Raw genomic sequence first — 7,312 nt, 5'->3', positions numbered from 1 at the left:
AGATGTCTTTATTGGTGATTTCAACCAAAAATATAAAAAGAAATAAAATCAATTCTAAATAAATGTATCCAATATGTAGGAGTAAATTGCTGCATGTGTGCATGCAACACGTGTGTGTGTGTGTGTGTGTGTGTGTGTGTGTGTGTGTGTGTGTGTGTGTGTGTGAGCTGACTATACACATGTTCAAACACCAGAGTTCAAGGTAGGGTGTCAACTTCTACCACCTACCATCTTAATTTTTTAATCAATATCTCTCACTGATCCTCATGTCTGAGCTCCTGGGATCTCACTGTCTGCTCCATTGCTGGGTTCTGAGGATACAAACTCAGGTTCTTGTGCTGTGTCACAGGTATTTTGCCAACTAGGCTATTTTCCCCAGAAAAGATATGTTTCCAACTTATTAATAAAACGGTTATGATTTTGACACAAGAAAACAGAAGAATGGAAAATTCACCCTGGCCTTGGCTGTGGTAAAAATGCACTAATGCTAACCCTAGTATCTAAAGGAAGCCTCAGACAACGTGCATCAGGCAAGTATGAAAAACATGTACATTTCTTATTTAGATTTAGGTCCCATTCCTTAGATTTCTCATGAGACATGTGAGAACAAGACCAAGTCGCCATGCTTTAGCACAAACATCAGGATATGTATTCTGCCATAGACAGCCTTTTACCAATTAGAAACTAAAACTGGCAGGCGTGAAACAAAGAGACTACCTCAAACAAAAATAGCATTTAAAGCATGAAATACTTGGGGATATATTTAACAAAGCTATTTTAAGAGCCTTATATTGAAAACTATAAAATATCATTTTAAAATTAAAGTATCTATAAATAAGTACTATAAATAAAGTACTATTTTAAAATTATAGTGTACTAATATTCTGGGCTCAAGCATCATTAAGAATCAGTATCACTAAGATGTCAATTCAGTTCCAATCAATCTGAAGACACAGTGTGATCCTATTCAATGTGCATAAAATTCAACAGCTGATCAATTAACATAAAATGAGAGAAAATGAGTGAGCTGTTGCTAAACAACAAGAACAAAGCATTTTTAAAGAATTGACAAACGTATTCTGACGTACATATCGACGTAGGACCTAAAATACCCAAACAAATTTCTCAATCAAAGGAAGATTGGGAAAATTATACTGTTGATTGTAAGTCTTATAATAAAATAATATGATTTAGTGAATTAATATATTTGTATAAAGTAAGCAGACCAGTAGAAGTTCAGAAGCATATCTATATGTTGATAATCCATATAAAGTGATTGCTCAGTGATTGATAAAATTATCAAAGCAACTCAGCACAGAAAATAAACAGCTGCTGCAGCTTTTAGGCAAATGTCACCCGGTATAGAAGAACCATAGAATATTCTCTTTATAGACAGAATTAGCTACGAATTGATAGACTCCTCGGGTTTAAAACTAATTGTGGAGTTTCTAGAAGAATACAAAATACACTACTGTGTTCACTGTAAGTCAGACAAACTTTTCTAAACAAGATTCAAAATTTCCTCACTGTAAAGAACGTCATAAATTAAATTTTGCTATCTTGTCTTCAGAAGACACTATTAAGAAGGCAGATGGACAAGCCACACCTCATGCCAGAATCTCCAGGGATGGAATTCATATGACATTTTGAACTGTAACCAGTGCAATTCACTACCTTAAGTTCCCAAAATAACACGAGAATGCCATTGTTCCACTGAGCAGCTATCTAGTAAGATTAAAATATAATCAGAGCCAGAAGGAAAAAGACAGTTATTTTCCATAAAACCAACATGCAGAACATTAAGCAGAGATTCATACTGGCCGGTGAAGAGACAACGGATCTTCATGCAATGACAGGTCCAAAGCACAGGTCACCCAGAAGATAACAAAATGAAATCTGAAAAGTATTCACATCAGGTTTCCAAGAAAGGCCCTGCAAATGTGTAGCATCTATTAGAATGATTTAGCTTGCAAAACAAAGGCAATGAGCACTAGATAGTAACTCTGGCAAGTTAAGTTACTCCTTTAGAAATTGACACTAGAGATTGACCTACTTCAAAGACCATGTTAATAGTAATGGGTAGCATGTAAAAACAAACAACTAAAACGTCCCCATCTCTGTACCAGAACCACACGGTTTGTATCACAATTGCTCTGTAATACAGTTTCGGGTCAGGAATGGTGATTTCCCCCAGAAGTTCTTTTAATGTTAAAACTAGTTTTCATTATCCTGGGTTATGAATGCTTCAGCCCTTCTCAGAAGGGGGAGCAGAATATTAGAGGAAATACGGTGACAAAGAGTAGTGCAAAGACAGAAGGAAAGGCCATCCAGAGGCTGCCCCACCTGGGGACCCATCCCACATGCAGACACCAATCCAGTCACTATTGCTGATGCCAAGAAGTGCTTGCTGATAGGAGTCTAATATGGTTGTCTCCTCAGAGGCTCTGCCAGAGCTTTACTGATACAGATTAAGATGCTTGCAGCCAACCATTGGACTGAGCATCGGGACCCCAAAAGAGAAGTTAAGAGAAAGGACTGAAGGAGTTGAAGGGTTTGCAACCCCATAGGAAGAACAAAAATATCAACCAACCAGACCCCACAGAGCTCCCAGGGACTAAACCACCAACCAAAGTATGGTCCTGTGTGCCTGAGGCCTCACAAGGAAATCTCTGGTCTGGCTAGGTGTGTGGGTTAAGGCTAAGGGGAGAGGACTCAGGCCAGGAGGGAAGTACTTCTGCTGCCACTGCTGCTTTGGTTGCTCCAGGATGTCAGGAGGCTGAGCCAGCAGGAGACTGACTAGTCTGCAAGGGGTGCAGGGAAGCAGAACTCCTCTCCAAGCAGAGGTGTTACAGCTTTTATTACAGAAGCTCTCAGACAATGGAGTAATTCCTGCACACCTTTAATGCTTCTGGATAGGCTTCTTATATAGTTTTGGATGGGTCAGGTCTTCCTATTGGCTTGGCTTGAGAGCGTGGGAATACCTCATCTACTTATGTAGGGACATGGTCCTGCTTCCTCATTACTGTTCTGTCTTGAGAGTAAGGGACCTGTGGTCATGTCCTCACCTGTAAAGGAGGGGCATGGGACATTGCCCTGTGTGACTGATCTATCTCAAACCTCTCTACAGGGGGCTGTGGGGAGGCTGTAGCTACAATCTCTTGGGAGATTAGGAAGTGCCAACCTTCCCTTAGGGTTCTGGGGGATTTGACATACTGGGATGAGGTGGGGGAATCAGGATGCCTTTCACAGCCCACAGTCACAAAGAATACACGTGGAGGTACCTATAACTCTAGCCACATATGTAGCACAGTCTGGCATCAATAGAAGGAGAAGCCCTTGGTCCTGTGAAGGCTTGTTTCCCCCATGTGATGAGATGGGAGTGGGTGGGGGAGAGCATTCTCATAGAGGTAGGGGGTAGCAGGAATTGGAGGGGAAACCAGGAAAGGTGATAACATTTGAAATGTAAATACATAAAATGTCCAATTAAAAAAAAATCCCAGTAAAAGAAACAATCCATTTCCTTCAATCCCTGGTAAAGTTGTTTAATGCTGGAAAAACTGTAACAACACGGTTTGCTTTTTGACAAAGCATTTACAAACCAAGAGTGGCAGACAGGAATCCATGTCTCTAACCATATCCCAAAGTGGGTCCCATGCTTCTCTAGGGTGAAGGATGGTATGCACACATTATCAGAATGATAACCATTCCTTGAAATCACTGTATTAGAAGATTGATTTCTGTCACGCATCCCAATCTCTAACTGAATATAGAAAACTAGAATGTGTATGTTTGAAAGAATAACACAAAACAGGGGATTAACAATTCTTTTTATTATTGCAACAGTGAAGTTTTCTTATCTTTGAAAGAAGAGCTAAACATATAAGTATTCAGGATTCTATAGCCAAGGTTAATTATAACTAACATTAAGATAGTAATAATTTATCCACTGAAACAGCAATGTCAAAATGGAAAGAGTAGTTTCTGAGAAGCAAAAAACTCTTCATATGTGTTCTGGTCCAAATGTGATGAAGACCGAGACTCAACTAGGCAGAAGTAAATGTGTAGACCCTAAGACTGTAGATTCCTGGCTAGAAAGGATTTCACATACACCAAAGCTATAGTATGAAATTTTGCAAACCTGATCTATGGGACTGCAACAATCATCATTCCTATATGGTTTATTGATATATCACATCTAAACATGGAAACAACATCTTTAATGAAATGCCTTGACCTTAAAATTATCCACACTCAAACTTCAGAATCTCCACTTACTTGGAAAGGAGATAATTAATTAGTACTATGGATGTAAAGGGGTCACAAATGAGAATGTTGACTATTCAGATTCCTCATTTTGCCGTGAAACTCTAGCAATAACTCGGTTGCTTGTGAGAAAACACCACGCAGAAAGCGGCTACTATTGTGTCTCACTCTTGCAGGCCCTTTTCCATGTCTGCCCAGATCCAAGGAATTCCTAATTGGTAATTCTTTATTGGATCTGCCATTGTAAGTGTTGCCAACATGGAATTGGAAAGAGAAAACAATGGGACTTTCCAAGTAGAGCACTGAGCACAAACCCTGGAATTAGCCCTAATAATTAAGGCATCTTGTGAAGGGATTCAATGGCAGGATAAACTCATCTGTCCCTAGCACAGGACCCATGTTAATTACTCTGAGCATAGGGAGGCTGGTCCAAAACAAAGGGCTCAAAACACAGACTGATAGTCTGGACAAAGGCTGACAATGGGTAAGGGCAAGCTTCTGTGTGTTATCTTTAAATACGTTTAAATACCATCAGGGGGTTAACTGTAAACTAATTTCATTCTATTTTTGAATTAATGCTTTTTAAAATCTGCTTTCATAATTCCTGCTTATCAAGGATTGCCCTTCTGGCATAAAAACCGGAGCCAAGACTCAGTTATCAAATACTACGAAGGGTTCTGTTAATTAGATAGTTTATCTTTGATGAGTTGTTGACACTGAGATGCTGTGTGTTAAATAATTTTAAAATATTCTGTAGGGCACTAATGTGGTGGCTTAGAGCATTATTCTTCACTTTTCAGACCCTGCTTTGAGTCAAGCTCAAATCTCTTAGTAAAAATCAGTGTCGTGTTTGTAGCATGCTTCTTAAATATAGAATCATTCATGTCTCAGAATTCTCTGTTTGAGAGACTAAATCTTCTGGCTCATTATTAGGCTGCTGTAGACCATTTTTACTAATCCAGCCTCTAGAAAATGCTGCTTGGTCTTTAACTGCTTGGTACAGACTGCCAGGGAACTCATCGTGGATGTTATTAAACATAATTCTCAGGGTTTGCTCTTTTCATAGCATCTCTTGTCTTTAAAAACAAGCTTTTGCTAATGTTTTTCCTCGGGGTTCTCTTCCTTCCTCTGTACAAAAGAATATCCAGAAAATGCAGTGTTTTCCCAACAGGGGTGATGGAAATCTCTAGCTCTAAAGGGTTTTTCAATTTTCATTTTCAAAATATGGTCTGTAAAGACAGAGGCCAAGAACCGATGGCTTGAAGCCTTAGGACAAGCTGGCAGCTTTGCATTTCTACAGGGAAAATGTGAGCTGCTGTCTCTAAGAGGAAAGTTTGTAATTTGCGACTTCTTTTTATGAAATATTTCTCCTTCTCCTTCTCCCTCTCGCCCTCCCCCATCCTCTTCCTCCCCTTCTTTCTCCTCCCCCTTCCCCTTCCTCCTCTCTTTTTCATTCTCTCCCTTCCTTCCTTCCTTCCTTCCTTCCTTCTTTCTTTCTTTCTTTTAATATTATGGTGCTTTTTTTTTTTTTTAATCAGAGGAGCTTCTCCATCAGGACAAAATCTCTCCCACTGAGGTAACATCCAGCCCTTTTATGTTTGTTTGTTCATTTATAGTTCAGGGTAGCCTCAAACTTTTCCTTCTCCTGCTCAGCCTCCAGAGTGCTGGAATTACTAAAATATGACAGTATGGCTATCTAGTCCAAAGACGTTGAAAAATAACAAATCAGTCTCTGTTAGCTCTTAGATTTCAAGCTCCCATTTAAATAGCGAGAGCTTTTTTTCCCTTCAACTGCATTCTTATAATTTTGTAGTTTTTCTCTTTTTCATTTTCTAAAAAGCAAAAACAAAACTCTACTTCATTAATTCTATCTCATAAAATACAATCTTAAGACTTTAGTGTTGAGTTAATACCCATACACAGAGTAGAAACATGACTCAGAAAAGACGGTGATTCAGAGCAGTGAGGTTCTCTGCAAAGTTCCTCCTAGTCACCAACATAGTGATTTACACCTGGGATACCCTCCCTGTGTCCTCAACAAGTTGGCTGTGGATGTTTCAATATCTGTATTTCTAAAATGCACGTCCTTTCCATCCATAATATTATAATTCGTCCCATTGAAATATTATGTTAATTAAATATATAATACAGTAAATAATAAACTAATAATATTAAGTAAATAAAAATGTTTACATGTAGATGCACTTAGAAAGTATCTATTCCCAATTGTATTTGCTCATTTTGCTCAAGGGAGGTCCTGAAGAAAACTAAAAGTGAGAATGGTATCCAACAAAAGGAGGGGTCATTGTCTAAAGGGTGCTACTCACAGCATGGACACTGTAGGAATGAGGAAACAGATCTGAAATTTCTGGGGAAAGACCGTAGTTACAATTGAAATGGTTTGCTTTGTGCATTAATCTATGCATCTATCCATCACTGCTGCATAAACAACTTAAAAAGAAGAAAGATTTCATTTAGTTCTCATTTTCATGTGGATCTTGGTCCATAGTTTGGTTCTGCTGTTTCTGGATAGAGCAAAAATCACAGTGTGGTGGGGAAAAGGTGCTCACATGATACTGGTCATGAAGCACTTAAGACAGAAGAAGGGGAGGGAACATTATGACATTCAAGGGTATGCTACCAATGACACACCTCCCTCAAATGGGCTTCACCTCCTAAAATTTCCCACAAACTTAACACATGAGCTTTGTGGAACAGGCAAGGTCTAAACTCTCCCAGATGATTACTCTAGTCCCTTTCAGTATAGAGGTGTTATGAGCCCATAAAATGTCCCAAAGTATATGGCAGAAAAACACTGGAAAACTTGCTATGACTAACCATTGAGTCTGCATTTTCATCCTGACTGGAAAATGCTGTGAAGAACACTCTGATATAAACTACTGTCTCAGAAACAAAACTTATCCTTTGTGACTCTAAGCAACACACTGAGGGCAACTTTTGGTGTCTGTAACTGGTTACTTCTCATGGTTGTAAGTTCCCTGGTAACCACAGTTAAGAGGGACGTGTTATGAATGAAAGGTTTCAAATG

This window comes from Micromys minutus, assembly GCF_963924665.1.
Source record: "Micromys minutus genome assembly, chromosome: 17".
NCBI classification, from domain to species: domain Eukaryota; kingdom Metazoa; phylum Chordata; class Mammalia; order Rodentia; family Muridae; genus Micromys; species Micromys minutus.
Note: the sequence above shows the minus strand (reverse complement) of the source record.